This window comes from Battus philenor, unplaced genomic scaffold (assembly GCF_028537555.1).
Source record: "Battus philenor isolate CCGP_79_NKW_IND1 unplaced genomic scaffold, ilBatPhil1.0.hap1 SCAF_16, whole genome shotgun sequence".
In the NCBI taxonomy this organism is placed as follows: Eukaryota; Metazoa; Arthropoda; class Insecta; order Lepidoptera; family Papilionidae; genus Battus; species Battus philenor.
In genome coordinates this window covers 11,817,165-11,840,316 of record NW_027181678.1, presented here as the reverse complement: position 1 = coordinate 11,840,316, position 23,152 = coordinate 11,817,165, and the positions used below count along the sequence as shown (strand labels likewise).

At 33.4% G+C, this 23,152-nt stretch overlaps 1 protein-coding gene across 2 annotated transcripts in view; it reads right to left on the bottom strand.

Annotated features, from left to right (window-relative positions):
- The window catches only part of LOC137919304 (uncharacterized), a 139,195-nt gene extending 119,499 nt beyond the window's left edge, over positions 1-19,696 (bottom strand). For both annotated transcript variants that reach the window (XM_068762344.1, XM_068762343.1), the window contains exon 1: positions 19,454-19,696. The gene's annotated coding sequence lies outside the window, so the exon portion shown is untranslated. The remainder of the gene's footprint in view (positions 1-19,453) is intronic.
- Positions 19,697-23,152: the final 3,456 nt, after the last annotated feature.

The following is a 23,152-nucleotide window of genomic DNA, read 5'->3' as shown; positions in this document are numbered from 1 at the left end:
GTCGCTTCCTTTTTTTGGATTTCGGGAGGAAACCTTCCGGATGGACACTTGAGTGGGAATCAAGATGCACTTTGGGTTAAGGATAAGGTCATGTAGAATTCTTAACCATCAAAACCCCCTCTACTGTCGTTCTTGGTACCTTTGGAGGAGTCACCGGAACTGAAGGTGCCCCTCAGTACTGAGTTGTTAGGACACATCTCGGGAGGAAGTAAAGCTTGCTTCGGTATCCTCATTCAACGGACGATGAAGACCCCAACCTGGTTAACGCCCGCGATTTCGATTCTCTTTTAGTCGCCTCTTATGACAGGCAGAGGATATCTTAGCCTTGCTCTAATGACTCCGGGCTCTAGATGCTAGTCGTTTCTTGAAGTAAGAGAGCAGCAGGATTAAGAGGTATCCTTATTTATTGGTATTTAATATATTTAAAATCAAAAGTCCCTAAAGAAGTCAAGGCATCCCACGAGTTTATCGTACAATTGTGCAAGACTAGTTTAGTCAGTTTATTTTACCTCAAGTTACTAATTTTAGTTTGTAAGCATTCACAAACTAACATTCCGAGAATTTAACGATCGGGAACAATAATGAGAACCTACGGAGAGCTTTACGAGCTTTCATAGCCCTGTTTTCTTCACTTTACATCAAATATAGCGATTTTAGTTTATAGCCACAACTGACATGGTAGCGCGAGGAAAAAAATAGTTTAATATAAGTCAGATTCGTAAAGGAAAGGTGTAATGTACATTCTTAGTTTAATTGACTTTTAACTCATTAAATGCATACAGTAGTTTACAAGATAGTACAGATAAAACAATAAATCGTGTACAAAAAGCAAAGCGGGAGGTGCGTATATAATATAATTGCAAATTTCGATCTTCCGTACGGTATTTGGATGAACGCGTTATATTCGATGTATCTGTGTATACATATATCCTATCACGTTCCCAGTACGGTCTTAATATGGTACGATACAAGATTTGATACGGGCATAACCTTCTCCGTTGCTCTATGGGTGATTTCGAGCCTTCTCATAAGGCACATCGTAAACGGCTACGCTCGGATCCGTATGTCATTACCGGAAACACACGTTGGTCAAAGGCTTTCATCTACAGATACTGTGATATTTTGGCCGAGATGATTTGGAGCTTCCCGAAGCTTTCTAAATGTCGAACTTACTAAACTGACTTACTAATAATTTAACATATATTCGATAGCATATGCGAGCCTAAAATATATTTATAATATACATTTATTATATATTCATAATACATTTGCGACTATAACAACAGGTGGTCTGTTTTCCTTACATGTCTGCGACCTTGGCATAGATTTTTTGTGTTTCATTGCTGTCACAAAGCGAGTTAGTCATCGCATTGTTGAATGACGAACAGAAATGTATACTTTATAATTGTTATATGACATATTATAATTGTGTTTCTTTGTACACGCCACGTGTTTCGCATGCTCAAAAATGAATAGATTACATTTTTTTAAATATTCACACGATAGTTGTGTGACTATTTATTTATCTGTACGTAACCGTCAACATAAAATACAATAAAATACATTATGCATATGATTTCTACTTATAGATGGACACGATGAGACTAAGTCATAACTTAAGTTATGTTTTAAATCTAAAAAAGATCTTTAAATTAAGCATATTTATTGTTTTAATTTAATTATATTTACTGACAATAAGTCGAAGTCGGAGGTATGTCTTGCAGACTAAGAACATTCATCACTTGTGCATTTCAGGAGAGGAATGCTAGAAGACCACAATTTGATATAAATTGAACTCTGTAATTGTATCCTTCAAATTAAAATACATGGGTACGTAGTAAATACTTTTATCATCCTAAACCAATGAACATCAAGCTATAAGTGCATAAAAATCTCAGCTAACCATATCTACATGCTACTACCATATCAAATAGATATATTTCTGCGAACTTTTAAGATATTAAGAAATATATTTCATTTGCAGCGGTACATTGATGGCGCCTATTTGTGAAAAACATTAGTGAGCTTAGGCTCTCCGAATGTCGTATATCTGACGTCGACAAACACTACTGATGAACTGTTTTTTTCTATTTTATTATAAAACCACATTTCCTTTCTTTTAAATACATATGTACATTTTTAATAAGTTTAGCGTATGCTGTTTTTTCGAGTAAATAAAAAAAACGGCTGGAACTTGAGGTTTGTGAAAAAGCACTACATTATACTGTCAAAGATTTTTTTTAACTCTTTCAGTTCTAAACATTTTTTACCAATATATGATAAAAATGTCAGTAAAAAAGTGCATTTTTATAGATAATTTATATGAACAAGAAAAATATTCACCGTTTCTGTTATAATACACCAATATTCATAATTTTTTCAACATTCTCTTTAGAAGATTTTATGCTATGGTAATAAAAACACAAAAAGTGAATACTACATATTTATTGACAAGGAAACTATAAATATTTATTGAAAATGAACAAGATTTATTTACAAACGTGATTCTCTGCGCAAAAACCTTGTAGTCCTTTTTACACACCTGCGCGCGCTAAAAGTGATCATGACAACCAACAATAGGAGTACGACATCGCTCCTTGGCATTAAAAGGGTTAATTTAATTTTTTTTCAGTGAACCTTTAATACAAAAACTAAAAAACAACAACTAACTACTAGCAACAACAACTACTACAACAATAACTACAACTTACTGGCGTTTCTCTGATTGACCTCTCTAGCAAGAGCTTAGTGGGTACCACCAAGGCTTTTATATCTACTACTCAATTTATTTCAGCTAACATAAACCAATGACAATGTAATATTGAATATATGTAATATAAAGAGGTAGCGTAGACAAAAGTCCGTATCTACAAAACCGTAATACGACCAATATTGTTGTATGGCTGTGAAGCATGGACGCTAACTTTGAAAGAAGAACAAAAACTGCTAGTGACGGAACGCAAAATCATGCGGAAGATCTTGGGACCAGCGAGAAATCAAGACGGATCTTGGAGGCTCCGAAAGAATGCCGAAATTGAGACTTTATATTGCACAGCCAAATATCATTGGCGAACATAAAGCTAAAGGAATCCGCTGGCTTCGTCACTTGGAGCGAATGGGATCGGATCGGAGCGTGAAGGTAGCGTACCTGGAAAAACCGAGGAGTCGAAGACCAGCGGGTAGACCCAGGTATCGCTGGATCGATCGCGTTGAGGCAGACTTGCGCGAATTGAATGTCAACCAATGGCAGACGATGGCGCAAGATAGAGGAAAGTAGAAGTCTCTCGCTTCGGAGGCCAAGACCCACTTTGGGTCACTGAGCCAGCGAAGTAAGTAAGTAAGTAAGCGTAGCTCAAAGAACTGCTCGTTTGAAATGGCAGTGTGCCGAGCACATCGCACCTGTAACTGAGGGCCGTTGGTATCAGATTTCTCGAGTAGCGTAAATGAGACGCTTGATGCGGCGTGAGTAGGCCCAACACTAGATCGTTCGACGACATAGTTAAGGTTCCAGGAAGTCGCTACAGCTCATTGTGCTGATCTTTGGGAGAGGCTTGTGGCGAAATTTAAACCATAAAGACGTCTTTTTACATTCATACCACCTTCTAAAAATAGGGAGGATTTCGTTTTTTTTTATAGTAGTAGTAGTTTTAGTGAATGACTTCTGCGACTGATCAACAGCGCTGGCTTTACTTTGGCAAGAGTCCAGATTCATTTTCATTGTTTCGCTACAACGCCTACATCACTAGTAATTTTTGTATAGCCATTGTACAGGAATTCGTTATTATGGGGTATTTACGAGGGCAAAGCGTGCGTAGTTTCTTTTGTTTTTACTTTATTTTACGTACATATAGCATATTTAACACGAAGCTATTATTAAAATAGCTATTATGGTCTATTTTTGCTAATTAGCTTATACGTAGAGTTCCACTCTGATTTTAATCGCAAATTCATTTGTTACTCCATAAACAATAGAAAAGCTTTTCCAAGTATTTTTTTAAGACAGGGATGAACAACACGTGGCCCGTAGGCGGCTCGCGGTCCCTTTGCTGCTCGGCGAGCATTTCCAAAATTGAGTTTCCCGTATCTCATATCCATACAACATATTATTTTAATAAAATGTTAGTACATACTTCACTAAAACGATTTCATTGTGACGAGTTACTCGCACAGCGACTTGTTCAAACATGTAAAACAAACGCGACATCCTTGAGCCATTTTTTGTATTAATTTTTTTTATATTCTTATGTTTTTCATAAATAAAATTTCGCAGATTATTGATGTGTGATTATGTGCAATCAACCAAAAGATTTTAAAATTTAAATTGAGTCATTGATTGAAAAGGTTGCTCACACCTGCTCTTAGAAATCGAATCAGAAAAGTGATGTCATCAGAAATTAAATGTCAATATGAAATAGCAGAGCATGGGCTACAAGGCGTGCTAATTGCCGCATGGCCTTTCGGGTTCTGGAAGTTAGACCACGGGTCTGCACGCGCGGCATAGGAAAAATTTAAATTTAATTATATTTATATATACATTTAAATTCACTCAAAAAACAGAAACGACGTTGTAAGGACATCGAAAGATACAGAATACAGACCGCTTACATCTGGTTCTATTAAAAATCTATAATGAGTTCTATGTACAGCAGTCTCATGGCTAAAATTATTTAAGTGCACACAAACACACATCCAAACATACGCTCTGCGTAAAAGGAAGTTTCTCGTTTGTGCGCTTGCCAAAACAATTATTACTAAATATGAAAAAAATATTAAAAATATGTAATTTTAATATATTCATCATCTATTTTTATAAGTAAAGCATTTGCACCTCTCTTTCACCTGATGTTAAGCGGTGATATGATTGATGGTGATATATTCACTCTTAATTTGAAGACTACTAGGTTATAACGAGGCCGAAAGTTGTTCCACTCTTTGACTGTTCGCACTATAAAAGCAGTAACGTAACGCTTAGTGTGAAGGGATTTCTACCGTGTACAGATGTCCGTGCGTCTTATTGTCCGATGAAAGGACACTATTAACATACTTTTTTTTAATTCCTTATTAAAAACAATAACATCTAAATGCACAGAAAAGTAATACACAAAACGATACAAAGATATAAAAATTAAATTAAAACACGGAAAGTATTATAATTATAATAGATAAAACAATACATGTTTCAACGACTAAGTTTCATTCCATCAGTTTCATGACATCTTTTCGATCCACGTTCTATAAGTTTTAGATTGTAAACATCATCAAAATGTTGTTAAATGTTCCTGTTTAACTATTATTATGTCCTTTTTACGACATTGGAATTCGCTGACTATTTTTAAATGTATTTCCACGTAAACGTATCACGTAGCATTGCTATAAAACAAATGCGAGTTTTACTATCAATAAAATATCACGTGTCTTTTTTCAAATTAATACGATCGTGACGTTTAAATTCTCAAACTATATTGTACCTTCGCCTTTACAAGAAAAAAAATTGAAGCGGCCGATCTCATAGGCGAATTAAATGTATTTTTTGTTTATTTATTTCATTGCTTATTTCTAGTTACACATAATGCACTAGTTTAGCTATATACCTCGTCAATAAATAAATATCACAAACATAAATCTATCGAAAGAAAGAAATAAATTTTTCTGCTTGTTAAATTAACGTCCTGGCAGTAAAAAGTCTGTAGGAACGGATAGTAAACGATATTTAATTTTTTCGTATATTTTTTTATCGTTACGTATTATTTCTGTGCAAACAAAAATATTATTATTTTTATCAACCATTGTTTATATGTTAGTCTGCAAATATACATCAACTAATCGGCTTTAAATGTATCGAACCTTGGACCATTCTTAAATAAGTAAAACACCCCATTAACATTCAAAGAGCATACTGGTTCATGTCGCTTGTTAGAATTAAAGTATTACAAGGTCATCTTAATATTGACTCGCGAATAACATTGTTCGCGAAACGTTCTTACTGACTGCAGTTAAAACGCATTGGTACACTCCATTGCATAAAAACAGAGCGGGTTCGTCAGCCGATTTATTGTTCATAGCTTCAACCCACCTACCATTTGTTTACGTTCCATTTGTGTATTTAATATCACCGACGATATTTTACGAGTTATTCGACAGTATGCATACATTGCTCGTCATTAATGCGGCATGTAAGCGGAGGCGTTTAATAATCCAGCACTGGAATCCATGAAAACGGGAGTAATAGGCAAATAAACAGTGGATATTTTTAGCTTTTAAGGCGTTAAATATTCTGGTCAGTGGTCGTAGGGAGGTGGTGAACGATTCGTTTGCCAACTCAGTCCTGCCAATTGGGGCATCACATCCTGCAACTGTCGCGGCTGCTGATTTTAATATTTATTAACGTTGAGCAATGGAGTAGATTGAAATCAGCTCCAGAAGAACATTCTGCAGTTAACAATTTACGTAACTAGAAAATAAAACAATTATTTTTTGTACATTTATAATAATTTACCTCAGGCTATATACATTGTATATTTTATTTATAAACGACAAGACATGTAGAACGTGCACCTGATATATTACGATCGATGGCAACATGTCGATATTATTTATTTATATATTCAGCAGAATTTTGTCACAATCACGATATGAAACAATCACAATATGAAATGACGTCTTCAGGCTTCATTATTATCATCATTTCAGCCGCAATACTTGCGCTGTTGGACATATGCCTCCCTCGTAATTTTTCCGGTTCGAAGCGACATATGTCCAGTGTCTTCTGAAGACTTTAACAAGATCATCTTTCAACTTTGTGGACGAATGTTGTGTCACGCCATGAGCTTAACGTCGTTTGTCCACCATGTGTTTAAGCTTAGTATTTTCATTTTCTTAGAATCCTAAAATGTAATTATTTTTATACATTATACTGAATTTTTTTATATATTATAGTAAACAAATTGTTAATTACAAATAATTCACACCTTTGAAACTATTTTTATAGCGCCGGGTAATAAAATATTTATAATTATATTTGTACCAACAGAGCACTTTAATTTAGAAAAAAAAAATATAAAAAGATAGCAAATGTAAAAAATAAATAATGTTTCCTGCCCATTACGACGCTTCTAGCCTACGCAGTTCACTATATCATTGTGAGATCTTGCTCGATGAAGTCACCCTTCAGCCTCCCATACAAGGTCCGCTGGCAACATGCCTTATAAGCTCACTGAAATTACCAAAGCTTTAAATTATCATCCTCATATCGAAGCATATTTCCTGCCTTATGCACTTAATTAATAAAAATATCTCACTGCTAAAACAAATGTTAAATTACGTTGTTTTTAATTAAAAATTAGTTATATTTATTTTAAAACTCACAATAAAATTTTAATATCTTTACATATTCATCTTTGTATATTGAATGCTTGCCAGCGGTCATACGTAATAATAAATTTTACTGTTAATATGTTAGCTAAGGAATTTTTAATATCATAAAAAACGTTATAAATAGTTAGCTAAAAATATTGTACATTGGAATTCCTTCGTACGTTGCAAATGAAAAAGCATTCTTTCTTTTTAATAAAAATACTTTTTTTTTCTTTTACATCATTTGATTGGTTATATGTGTAAAAGGTGTATAGCTCAATGACTGTAATAATGAATGGTTCACTCTAATAAAAAATTTGTGGTTACAGAAATAATGAATAACGTAATGTTAATTTAGTAAGATGAAACGTTTTCAAAATTCGAATTACTACGTATTACATTAATTATTTTTCTCAATCTATCCCTGCAGATTGTATTGCAAAAAGTTATTTCATTTGTCGCATTTCAATATAAAAAATAAATTATGTAGTTAGACATACATATTTCAGAGTTTTCTCTTTACGAGTAAATAATATGATAGGAAATAAATGAAGCTTTGAATTATATTTATACATTCACCACTTTTTACACCTTCTTATACAGTTAAGTGTTTAAAATATGTGCATTATTTGTGTATCTTTACAATTTTACTTAATAAGCATAAATTGCCATGTATAATGTCGTTCTGGATTATTTCTCTGCGGTAGAGTATGTCAAGATTTGAACATATGAAAATATTAATATAACAAATATAAATAATTGACAAGAATTTTTTTTGAAATTAACACGGATCGAATAGAAATATTTATATTAAAACAAGTTAATTCATCAGAAAATAAAAGAATATCGTAAAGAAATTTAGTCCGTGAGAGAATTTTGGAAGGGATATATCAAGGTAAACTTAAAAGCTGACGCAACCTTTAATCCATGGTCCACGGATACGTGGGAATGACTCGACAGGTTCGTGGGAGGTCTCATTAGAATTGGTGGCGAGAAACAGTTCCCGGACTTGGCTTAGTTATAATTTATTTAAGTATAAATTACACTTGGGGTCGGACTTAACATAAAATTCATAGTTTTATTTAGCGGTTAATGTTACAAGATACAAGTATAGATTTAAATTTATGGCGGGAACTTATTAATTATTAGAAATTTGATATAAATACTATTTTATTATAACAATAAGTATTAATGGTGCGTTTTATAGCTATAGAGTGCTAACCATGATTTTATAATTCAAAATCATAAGTAGCATTTGGTAAGCAAATATTTTAAATTCTTTCTTGGATTTTCAACATTTGCTTTTACCACTATTGTAATTTTTTATTTGCTGATTATTACTTTAGCATAGAAATTGTATTTAAGGGGGCAATCTACTTATCAAAACTGAGTTCGCTCTTCTGTTTCGCGCTAGAAGATATTTGTTTGGGTGATATAACAAAGTGACTCCCGAAAATCGATATCAAACGTAAACGTAAGTAGCAATCTATAATCACAAAGCTACTTCTACACTAATGCTCGAGTTAATTTTAATTTTTGATTAAGCTTAGACCAGTTATTAATAGCAAAATACTATAGATCTGTCAGATCGCCTACACGAATGTATTCATAGCTTCTGCGGTTTGCATTGAAAGGTTCTGTCTGGAGTAGGATTTTACAGTCATACTCCTACACAACTTAGCTAGCTGTAAATTACTTGACCGAATATATTAAAACATGATATTATAAGAGAGGTTGATTCGATCCAAGTTTTTGTCAAATTGCGTTCTTTTGATTTTCAAATGTCGTCAAGATCTATAGAAAAAAATATTATATGTATGCCGGTTTGATCGCATTTTAATATTGAAAGTTGATTGTTAAAAAGTAATTAATAAGTACGAATAAAAATAAGTTAATCTTATTCAAGTGGGCATAAATAAAGACGCATCGATGACTAGATGAAGAGAGTTGTGGCTTAAACAGTCAGAGCGTTCGCATCGCTGAAGAAATTGTTACGCTGTTAGTCGTATATGGCGAAGATCGGTTATAGGTATGAAAGCTATAAAAGAGTGTAAGTATAGCTCATTTGTAAGTAAAAAGCTATCAAGCTTTTACACCTAATTACAATCATGCTGTTTAAACTAATTACTCTGAAATAGGTTACATCAGTTGTTTTTTTTTTAATGAGACAGGCAAATAATTTCTGACAGTACAAATTTGCTGGACTGATACTAAAAAATAATCTATTTTAAAATACACTAATTCTATTTTGAAAACTCTTTTTTTACTCTATTATTAATGTAATATTAATTCACAGCAAATGATGTATACATTAACCCTTTTAAAGCAGTTACGCTAATTTAAAAATGTATTGTATCGGAAGTGTATCATTAAACATCGAATTTATATTAGCGAAGGCTTTGCCGAAAGATTTAAAAACAGTACTAAAGCTATATTTGTGACAAATAAACAAATATGTACATGTGTAGATAAATAAACGGGACAGGCGTTCACGTTGCCCTCACGTGGGAAACACCGTGTAATTCGCTACGTGCGCTTAGGGCACTTCTTAATTCGTCTCATTAGTCTTAGCCTTTCTCTTAATTGCGGCTGTGGTGACCCACTTGTGGTCTGTGGGGAAAGGAACGACCCGATCTTACGAATACCTCATTACGTATTCACAATTCTGTTTTTTTATTTTAATTATTATATTAACAATGATTACTCTATGTATTTTCCTTTTCTAATCTCGTAATTAAATACACAGGCAGCGGTGTACATTATCACAATACACCCCAAAATCAAATTATCAAGTCATATAATATAAATGTAAGAAATTAATTAAACAAAAATTTGTAAATAAATCTTATTATAGTGTGAAGGATTTTTAAAGAGATACACCTAAGAAATAAATTTTCTTATACTGTATTTAAAATATGGTAAAAATAATTAAAAAAAAAAGCTCCGGGTTGGTTGCGAGCTCTTCACAGATCATAGCTTAAAGTTGAAGGATGTTTAAGAGGAGTTTAATTTGTCAAGTTTCCATCAAATCGGAAACTTCTAGAATTCTTCTCACGAACCACACAAGTGATAACTATAAATGACGCTTTGTGAATGATGATATGAATAAGGTAATAGATCATTCATTTTAAAGTACAAAATCAATTTAGGTTTACAAGTCATCAGTCTTCTATTAGCTATAATAATTGTTATGTATATAGCAATAACATGAAAATAACAATTAATAGTTTGGTTTACTGGCTAAAAATGTTTAAAGCTCGAAGAACAAAACCAAGCTACGCATACTGGGTTATATTTGACAATATATTAAAAATTTTATATATTTTTACATTTTTTAAATTTAGAAGAGATAAATGTTTTTTTGTCTTTTATTCCATTATATCACAATAAAATCAAGTTTTCTTTTCAGTACCTTATTCAGTACATAATAGAGGCATTGTTTAAGCAGTGCTTTTGCGCAGTGAGTGTAATTACTTATACTTAGCATTGTAGATCATGACGCTTCGAATTACAAAAAAATTACTGGATTTTTATATGAAGTAAAATTAAAAAAAAATAACTTTGAACACGCGCATAGATGTACAATCAACGTGCCCCCGGTCACAAGCGAAACCAGTTCTGTGAGAAATTTTAAACCTAATGGCCAATATTTCATTTACTATTACATTTAAATGAATCCAATGTCGCGTGCATTTGGAAATATGTTTATGAAATAGTTTTGAACATTATGTGTAAAAAATTTTAAAACCGATCTCGCAATAAAACGTATCGATTGCGTCGAACGAAGCCATTCGAAATCGATATTATCAATGGAGTAACATCGAGTTGCGATGGTAATTTTATTATCAATGATCAATAAAATTTAAGACGAGATATATACTACACGATTATGACTGTGTGGACTGAGCCTGAGATTTTAGGTCGGGGGTTTGATTCCCTCAATACAATGTTATATAATTTACACTATATGCATCATTTAAATAGGTTTGCCACTGCTCACAAACAAGTTTTCAGTAAATGGGCAGGAACGTCCGTAGTATACCATAATACCATATCACGATCGTTAAACCGCCTGCTATGCATGGCGATTATGATAAATCCCATCATCCACAAGTCATATATTAGTGATATTGACGTATTCTCGTGCTCTCTCGTATCTTTTAAAAGACAATTTCGTTCGAAATTATTGAGTACACACAATAAAATTTAAACCTCATTGAAACGTGACGGTTTGCTGTGACTCGTAATTATTGCGGTGTGATCAGCAGAATGCGCTGGATCTTTGATCCCTGTTTAGTAATGTTTTTCTTTGTTTTGTCATTGTTTGACTTTAAATCATTAAATATTCTTAGTGAGATATAATGAAATATAATAAGGTATATAATACAATTGTAACTAATTTTATATTTCTTAGTTTCTAAGTTAGTACTTTCTTACTGCCTTTTGTTACTGTTTATCTCTAATAAAGTAAAGTAAAGTAAATCTGAGGAGATGGATATCATAATCGCCACGCTCTACATTGCAGTGGGCGTTTACGAGTTGAAATGACAACAAAACGCTTATTTATTTTTTGGGAGGTGACATTATAATGGCTTCAAATATTATACAATTCAAGCTTTGAACTTTGAGCCTTACAATCTTGTAATGAAAATAATATTTATTACTCAAAGTCGAGGCACTCGAGGAGGCCTTCAAGGTTCGCTACCTGAAACAAGGTTTACATTAAGCTCTCTCTGTGCTTAGCCCCCATAAGCCCGTGGTATTCGTAAATGCCAGTAAAGCAAACAGTTACTTAAAAAAAAGAGTTATGTTTTCTATGAAGCCGTGACAAGCGCAGACATGCAGAATTTTTCATGAATAAAAAAAGCTTTATTCGATATAAAGCAACTATTATGCACCGAGAAAGTACGAGAAAATAATCTCAAATGCAAGATTAAAAGGTATTGTCTTTATTTTAGAGATCATATTTGAATGTAATAGTAAAGTGTTCTAAGTGTTCCGACACTAAAGTTCTCGCTTCGTACAGGACACAGGTTAAATGACACCATCAAGTGATAAGTTTATAATTCGCCGTTTATGCAAATTGTCACAAATTGCAGCGATATGATCAGTGCTCGAAATTGTATTATGTGAAAATACGGCTCGCGGATGTCCGTCATTTTCTTTGTTCTCTCGGCACCGAGTCAAAAACGTGACATCACCTATGGCAAAATAAGGCGTTATTCTCTACGTCGCCGTTTTATTTTTATTCATTCTCATCGACTTTTAAACCAGCTGATTGTTTTCTAGCCTCTATTTGTTATAACGTATCACTAATTGGATTCGGGGCATATAAAAAATGTATATAAGTGGACATACAATTTCATATTACTTTACAGAATAATCTGAACTTATTTTATGGCTAACATATTATGGTGGCTACATATAAGACATTATAATGGCCTCTAGCTCTAGGCCTTATTGACAGGCATTGGCAGTCAAGTTAGCAATTCAAGTCCTATACGCAGCTGAATAACAGAGAGCGTATTACATCACGCAGTGATCCGTCTACCTGTTTCTCGCTTAATGTGCACAACGATCCTTTTACGCGCGCACCTACTCATGGATTTTTTTTATGGTTGCCGCTTTCGATTTCTTTTATATTCACAACTTTACATTGCTGTTTCGGAATGACATTGAGAAATAAATAACGATACCAAAGTATCAATCAGTTATGCAAGCGCGGAAAGTGAGCGTAGGCTGTTTCTTCCTACGCTTGTATTTTTTTTTTTGGTTCAAGTATACTTCACGTCCGGAAGATTTGCATAGAGTCTGAACGACATTAGGTAATAATTATAGCCATTAAAAAAAGTAATTTTAAATTTCGAACAATGTATTCGATTTATAAACGAGTATAACAATAGTAATTTATTTTTAATATATTGAATTATATTAATTATTAGTAAAAATTTTATATATATAATACTTTCGTTTAATTTAATCGTAATCCAAATTTATTCTGACAATAATAACGTTACCTCCATTAAAGATGAAATAGAAAAACAGACGATATAAATTAAGAAGTAAAAAACAACTTTTTTTGCTGTTACTAAAGCCTTATAACTAAAAATGCTATATGCCAGATATGTATTGAGATTGACAGACTACATATGGGGTAAAAGAAACATCAGAAGTTCATCTAAACTGTGGACAGCTGATGAAAAATAACGCAATAGTGGGTTACTCTACGTAATGGTAGAGATTTACGAAAGAATAAAAGGGACGTAATACTTAATAAAAACTATGAAAACCAACTAACCAAGCAAATGTAAAATATAACCTGTGACCCTGCGTTGGACCAAACTGTAGCGCACCTGATCACCGGCTAACCCGTATTTGGCGCGTTAAGAACGGATTGCTAGTTTTGATTGCAGCAATGGGTCGAATATAGGAACATTACATCACTTATGGACAATGAGGGGAGTCCAAGTCAGGCCTATTCTAGAGTACTGCAGAAGGCTCATAGGAGAGACCATTAAAAGGAACAAACAACCAAAAACAAAAACAAATGTATAAGAATAGTCAAAATTTATACTTAAATCTGCAATAAATGTAGTATGAAGACTAAATTATAAAGGAATATAAATGTAAGAATAAAGCAAATAAAGAAATAAAAATAAAACAAAACATAAAAATATGTAAATCTATAGTATTCTAGTAAAAGAGGACGAAAGTGAGGTGATGAATAGAAAGAACGAAAGAATTTGTGAGGAATAACAGATGAATAAATAAATGACATAGAAAAGGTAAAAAGATGAGAACGCAAATAATATATTCAACAAAAAATATTTTATAATAATAGTCTTTACAACGAAACCTTTCTCTCGTCACTGAGATTAATGTAAATTTTGAATTGATAGTTAAAAAATCGAATTAATATTAACAAAACTAGTACTAAAGATTGCTCACCGTATCGAGGTCTTTGAGAATTCCGTCGGGCGGCCTTCGGTGCTAATGTCAACAGCCAACATTAAGGACAAGTGATTAATTCGCCCAGCGCACATTCAGTCTTAAAGGGCGCTGGCTGCGCTTGTAAGGCGTTTATGTAACCGTTACACTCGGGCCACTTCTCGACATTGTTTCCTATATATTTAAGGCCATATGAGATTAACACGTTTACCGATCGAAGTTGCAAACCATAACAATTTTTAATTTATATATTTTTATATACTTGTAATGGAATAGGCGTTTGTCTTCCATCTTACTTGATGGAAAGTGTAGATGAAGACTAAGGTAGCACACGCCCATCAAAAAGAAACCTGTTTACTCTACTCTAAAAGGGTCCAGAGTTCAACTTATCAGGAGAAATAGACCTAGGCAGGTCGTTCCAAAACTTGGCGACTCTCACCAAAAAAGAGCTGTTAAACCGTTTAGTTCGACTTTTGGGTATGTATATTTACCAAGTTTCAGGTGTTACCTAGAATGATGAAGAATCATCTTAGAATAACAATATATTCAAGAACAAACCAGTGTCCACTGCAAGGAATTGACCTCCTTCGAATATCGTCACGATGACTGATCTTATCTAAGCTGCCGGCAATTAGCGACTTTATACAATCTTAACTGTATCGTAGGTTCACGCAGTGGAGGCGCTTACCCACGCCGAGTCTACCGGCCTTTTCTTACAAATAACAAAAATACCTTTATTTTTAAAATCTTGGTTTGTACTCAATGCTAAATTACATCGATATAAGTATCAAAGTATTTGCATACTTCTGATACACGAGTGGGCTGATTCAGCAACACATAGAGTGTGGACGCGGCTCACTGAGTCATTACATAACTGATTAGCTCATTTGCTAATACGGAGATGATTGTAAATTCATCTGTAAAGGTATGGCTACACTGTCAGCGGGAATAAATCTGTTTACGATACTTGTTTATTATTTAAAGCCTGATGACTTTGTAGAGACAAGTACATTGTATAGAGTAAGCAAACATAGCAACGGAGGAAGGACTATGTCTCCAGTCGTTCCCAAACTCCCATCAGTTCTTTTTTCAAAACTCTTTTCTATTACATCTTCTAAGGTTTCATCATCACCATCATTTCAACGGAAGAACGTCCACTTCTGGATATGGTACTCTTACAACACTCTACAACAATCGGTATTTATTAAAATAAAACCAATTTCCGTTTAATGATGTCATACCCATATCAATGTGTTGTAAAGCACTGGAAACTTCGAAGTTGTAAATAAAATAATCCGCGATATTATACGCAAACAAATAATTTATATACAGAGAACGTTCAGTAGGTGAACTCCTGTATTAACGTAATTTCAAAAAGGCGCAATACTTATCAAAACTTTCATAAATTGGAACAGCCTGAAAAAATGTGGTAGAAGAACCTGATGAAGAAGCGAAGAACAAGAAAAAGAAATAGTTTTATTATATTGTACAAGACAAGTAATAATAAATAAAGAATACTGTATCTTACGGATTAATTTTATAGTTGGATTTATGTATTGAACAAAAGAAAATTCAATGTAATTATGAGAACATTGTCTGTAAGTTTTTGACCTTCACTAACATAATGCTTAGCAATTACGAGGGCCAAACTGAAAGTTTTTAGAACTGGCAACTTAAAAGTATTATATTAAAAAAATAAGTTTAAATTTTGAAAATAGAACTCTTTACCAATAATATTGAGTATACATTTCATTCATTTGTCATTTGTTTTACGATTTGGCGGCAAATTGAAAATTGTCTGTGCACGTCAGAATGAATTTAAGCCGAGAAAATTTTCGTGCAATGATTTTTTATGACTTTCGATGTCATATAAGTCAACAAGAAAGTTATGATAGACTTCGATTGGCTTTTCACGATGAAGCCCCATCTCGTGCCACAGTTTACAACTGATTTAATGAATTCAAACGTGGTCGAACTAATCTCACCGATGATTTGCGTGAGGGACGGCCTTCTACAGCGACGACTGAAGACAATATCAGTGTTGTGCGGCGTATGATAGAGACTGACAAAAGAGTGACCTATCAGCAGATTCGGACAAGTCTAGGCATAGGTATGAGTCAAGTGCACAAAATCCTCCATGAACATTTAGCGGTCAGGAAGCTTTGTGCCCGCTGGATTCCGCATAATTTGACCGAGGCTCAAAAACTCCGCCGTGTTGATTGGTGCCGAGAAATGATCCAAAAATTTAACGGAGGTGACTCAAATGCTGTGTTCGACATACTAACGGGTGACGAAAGCTGGATTTACTGTTATGATCCGGAAACCAAAAGACAGTCTGCTCAGTGGGTGTTTCCTTCCGAAGAGTTGCCAACTAAAGTGAAGAGAGGTCGAAGTGTTGGAAAAAAGATGGTGGCCTCGTTCTTCGGAAAGACAGGTCATTACGCGACAGTTGTCTTAGAGGATCAGAAAACGGTTAATGCAGAGTGGTACACTAACAACTGTTTGCCACTTGTCTTGGAAAAAGTTCGAGAGAAACGACCTCGCAGCAGGATCCTCCTTCATCACGACAATGCTTCGTCGCACACCGCCAGGCAAACGATCGACTATTTGGCGACCTCAGACGTGGAATTACTGGGTCACCCGCCGTATAGCCCCGACCTCGCACCCTGCGATTTTTATTTATTCCCTAAAAAAAAAGAAAAACTTCGAGGAAAACATTTTATGGACGCCGAAGAAGCAGTGGCTGCGTTTCAAAACGCCGTCGAAGAAACCCCTAAGGCCGAGTGGGCAAGGTGCTTTTCTCAATGGTTCCATCGAATGCAGCGATGTATTGATGTAAATGGACGCTATTTTGAAAAGTTATAATAAAACTAATAACTTGCTAGAATGCTTAGTTTTTGATTTTCTAAGAACTTTCAGTTTGACCCTCGTATCGAGAGATATATGATCGCAGAAAGTGATTTCAATTTATTAGAGACGGCGGGAAGTGAATTATGTAATGTTATCGCGAAATTTAAACCAATATATAAAACATTAGGGGGACCGGAAAGTAATGTCGCTTTCTTAAGTTAAACTCACACGACTATATTTTTAACAAGTTTTTATTTCTAATCAACCATAGAATCACCTTAGTTATCAACAAACCTTTTGCTATCTAGTATAGAAATTTTCAATGCCGGAGCGGTACAAATCAATTGGTTTTTCTGTAAAATATGTTGACAGAAACGACATTACTTTCCGGTCCCCCAATATACAAAAAAATATCTTGAAAAAATCGGCATTTACTAGGTGCCTAAAATTAAAAAAATATGTCGGCCGGAACAATGCTGAAACTAAGGGTAGCCGTTTGAATTTTAGCAATAGTTTTTGTGATTTATACGAGTACTTTCATATTTTCAGATAAAGTCAGACTGGTCGAGCTGATCTAAGTCAGCGTTAATACTCCAACATATTCATCATCATTTTCATCATTTATGACATTAAACAGCTGGACATGGGCTTCTCTTATAGATTTCCAACAGGATAATTCTGTAGCAGTCTGCATCTAGCGTTTTCTGTTGACCTTAAAGGTCTCGTATGTCCACCTTGTGGGCGGACGATCTTCACTGCGCTTACCAGTTCGTGGTTTTCATTCCAGGATCCTAATGTCCCAGCAGTCATAATAATTATTAAATAGACAACAGCCCTGTTATAGGTAAAGTTCACGTTAAATTTCTAGATTTAGTTTCATTCATATCATCGACGTCTATGCATTAATACAACAAGAGATTAGGATTAATAATTACTATCTGTTAATAATATAGGAAAGGCTTTAAATATGTGGTACTTTTTAATAAATAATTTAGTATCCGACTATACCAGCTAAATAATAAAACACTACAGATATCAAAGATCAGCCCTAATAGTACAAACATGTCTTAATTTTCACACATAATGTGTATACAATGTTTTAAACATCACGTTACATTTTCTCGACATCTACGGTACATCGTTATGCAATTAAAAAAATCGTTGACACATTTAATACATAGTACAGACACAATTGCTGTTCCGTATATATTTATTAGTACTTTACCAATATGTTATTTGGCAACTGAATTTGGCACCTAGGCGATACGGAGTCGGCTTCTTGCAAAAGTTAAATTCAATTCAAAACATGAAGAAACCAATGTTTACACACAACAGAACCATCTAATATTTGTCTAAAGGTAACAAAGAACATCCATGACCCAAATATTTTAACAACCGGCCAGCATGAACATAATATTAAATAAAAAAATTAAAATCGTGCTAGAATCGACACAGGTCTGATATTAACGCGCAGTTACACCTACGCTATATAATAACAGTTCTCAAAATGGTTCACAGACTAACATAAAGCTGTAACGAGCAGTTAACATACGCGCGGTACGACAACAGAAATGTATACAATCAAAAACGAAAACAACCTCCGTATATCAAGATGTTATTGCTAAATAAATTAGCAATTGACTTAAGATGAAATCTACTGGATCTGTATTACAACAGATTATGGAAATAAGATTGTGGTCTGATTCAGAATAAATATATATATATATATATATATATATATATATGTATGTATATATATACATATATATATATATATATATATATATATATATATATATATATATATATATATATATATATATATGTATATATATATACACGCGTCTTACTTTGATAATTTTCGACATATTTAATTTTTATATATATTACTTCTATTTATATTTACAGTGAAAAAATATCTTTAGAATTCGTGCTATGAAGGCAACGTACCGTAGAATTAATTAACTTTTAGATGAATCTTCTTTCATTAATCTAAATTTTTGGATACGACGATGAAATTAAAATTGTTAAAAGAAATCTCTGTTAGCGAAAGTCACGTATTTAATTTTTATTTATTTGCTTTTAATTATCATCTTTGTTTATTTCCTTTTAAGACATGGAAAATTTATAGTAATATATACGCATGTATATGAAAAGCTCATGAGAAAATATATTATAATAAATAATACATATTTTTAATGCATCATTATATATTATAGTTGTATTTACAACCTGCTTGCTATTAATTTATAAAAATTCTTATTTCATAACTATACTTAAGTTGACAAATGTTAAAGTTTACCTTTTTAATCCGCATACAACTTTGACAAATGAACGCGGCAAATTGTAATTCGCACAAAATCTTCTGAAAAAATGTAATTTTCTAGAATATTCGATTCCGTTAGCGTAATCACTGAAACTGTCACCAACAAACACTTATTTTCATGCGAGTTCGTTTTTCGAAATCAATATTTTAACATAATACTATTATGTTTCGTTAATTAAACTTGGTGAATGGATGGACGCGGTTACGTGCGCACGCGCCGAGTCGCGCACAACACTGACTGCAGTCAGGTCGGCCATTTTCTTTCATTGTGGTGGGAGAGCACACAGAAATAGGAAATAAATGGGAAAAGTTGTAGCAGGTTGCCTGTGGGCCCTTATGACTTTAGTTTTAATAGTTTAAAACATATAAAAGAAGTTGAGGAAACCGAAAGGATGGATTAGACTAATGTTTCCCAACGTAGGGCACACGTCTCACAGGTGGGCAATTAGATGTTTAAGGAAGACAATTTTAAATGGAACTCATCTCGAATTTAACCCTTTCGCTTTAAAAATATATATATGTTACATAGGGAGGCATAATAATTTTAGAAAGGCTAAGTTATGATTTAAAATTTATATAAGGAAGTTACTGAAGTGTTTATTGAACTAATCAAATTTATTGGAACAAGAGGCCTATATTAATGCTCTAGTATTTACATTTCAATTAAAATTATTTATTTTACAATACAACAATGTATTTCGTTAAGGTGGAACGGACAGAAAGACTAAGTCCGATTTGCTTAACAAAAAAACCCATAGTTGTTATCTCTTTGAGTTGTTTACTTATTGTTGGACATATCAGCGGAGAAGACGTTCTCGTCTATCTACAAGAACCGAGTAGATATGAATTAGTCATTACAACACGTCAGACGTGTTTTGTGAAAAACGGAATCCACGCCAAACACAACCGCATTTGGCAGGCTAGATACGAAAGCTCGGTTCAGGGTTGACACACCAAAGGACTCCGTCCGAATCTCTCCGACATAAACAAACTGCGAAAACAAATCATCATCATCAATACATCTTTCCATCTCACGCAACTGCCAAGCAGATACGGGTACTGCAAGCGGTACCTGCACCGGTTTAAAAAATTCGACAATAATGCTTGCTCATGTGACGGTTCCACGGTACAGACTTTTCACCAATTACACAGACACTGTTCCCGATTCGAATTCAACCTTGAAAACCTTGGTAGATCTCCATTTAACTTACCGGACCTCCTCAGGAAAAATCTACGGCAGAATATTTTGACGAGTTAGTCCGGTATATTGTCTTAAACTGCAAGGCATTTAACGGTCTGTAGCGCTTCGACAGTAACTTGAAATAAAATAATTTACAATGTATAACTGACTGAAAGTTTTTATTTATATTGATAATATGTATAAACTTTAGATGTTTTTACTTATAAGTAAAATTGTGAATAATAATTAAACGCTGTCGTGACACACAGCAAAAAAGATCCGTACCAAATAGCGGCAATCCCTCTCCCAACTATCTGCGCTCAATCAACGGGAAAAAAAATTGTAAACAAAACACGCTAACAAATTAGGATTAATAAAAAAACACGTCCGACGCTTTAAAAGTTAAAAAAGCTCGTGTTTTTTGTGAGCTTTTCTCATATTCGCAATTGGAACCCTCATTAAAAAGCTCTAAGTTGAAGGATGCCAATATAGAGAAGCTTAATATTACTCCAATTTCAATCCAATTGCGCTCTTCTGGCGTTTCATGACATAACTAGTCATAAAAAGGATCCTTAATGGATAATAAAATAAATAAATAAATAAAATGTTCCACTAAAAACATTAAGTTGTTTTTAATTAATTAATACACACGACGATCAGCCATTAACACGTGAAGTACGATTAGAGAGTGACTTAGAGAGAGAGATAGAAATGGAGAGAGATAAAGAGAGAGGAAAAGATTTATTTTTAATTCATTTAAATTTTTATTTTGCGATTATTATGTATATAGGCTCTACGGCATAAATTACTGTACTTAATTTTACCCATTTCTATGCGCACAAATAATGCGTGTGTTAACAAGCAAGGAACATTGTATACTGCCATTAATATGACACTTTTACGATACAACTTATTATAATTTTTGTACAATTACACTACATTTATAAAAATTACATTACTTATTTCAAATATTAACTTTACACTCTCTTCGGACTGCCTTAAATAACTTTTCATTAGGTCGCCGCCTTAATGAATTATACGAGTATAAGCGTTGCTATATATCCTCCTGAAATGCCTACATATATGTACAATAAACAGGCATAAGATTTTGATATAATCGACTGTTCGACCCTGATTGACCCTGTTTGACCTTTTATTGGCATTGGTTTTATATTTTTCTTGTAAAGACGGAGACGTTTTTATGCGAATAGAAACTGTATTATATCAAAACGATGTTTTAATGATCGAAATAATGTTAATGCTTTTTTATCGACATTTTTATTGATGTTAAGTGATGGAGGGTCTATGGTGCTGCTTGCCTAGAAGAAACGCAGGGATTTCAACTTTGTACGTAAGTCGTGAATCTGTACTTCTTGTTGTCCGATGGATAAAAAAGAGATCATAGAATTAATTGATGTAACTTCAACGCATATTATCTAAAATAAAGTCAATAGAACACCCATAAACCGGTAACTTTTCGCCGACGCTTCAAGTGAAGCTTAGCGCTCACTTATTAATATCTTAAGCGATAAAAAAGTTGCCGAGTCAAGGTTTTTAAATACACTACTAAGGATATTTCTGCGACATATTAAATAAAGAATTATATTCAATGTATGGAACATATCATAAAACAATCTTAGCCAGACATTTAAATTACGAAGAAGTTGGTGAAAGGAAAAAAAAATAGCATCATTCAGCATTGTAAATGTGCTCCTTTTTTATACAAATATTGTTAAGTGTAGTGTGCCTAATTTTTAAAATAGCAATCTTTTGCGTAGATGTTTTAACTTTTAGTTTGTTCTAATGCTGTTAATATTTTAACATTCGTCTATTAAGATAGCAAAAAACAAAGAGATCTACCCTTTTAAATTAATTTACAATTGGAGAGCTTTCACCCGAATGCTACAGAAGCCCACTGCATGGCATACACCACTCTCAAAGATATCTATGGGGATAAACCATAATCGCTTACTTATGGTGCGCAGAGGATGCTAATGTCCATCCTCTAGGAACTTGCTTGTGAGTAATCCTTTATAAATTATGCACAATTTGTGAATTATACAGGATTATGTCCTGGTAATCGAACGCTTCATTTTGTAGATATACTATGGTCATCAATACTTTTTAATTCTCATTTGCTTGTTCGAATTCAAATTCAAACATTGATTTTTTAAATTGATTTTCTAATGAAAACCAAGATATTTTTAAATATTGCACTAAATAAGCTATTTGATTGTTTTGGCGCACATCCATGAACTTACATCTTTACTTACGTTATAAAGTAGATAAAAATAGACAAATATCATATAGTTTCACAGTACTTACTTTTACAATTTACACTAAATTTCTCTATTAATAACAAACAGTAAAAATATGTTGAAATTGAACTTGGACGTTGTCAATTAGATATTCACTGTCATCGTTGTTGTCGCTGAAATCAGCGTTGTAAATAGGCTTTTTCTTTCCTCGTCAACGAAAAAGTAAGAAGTACGTGA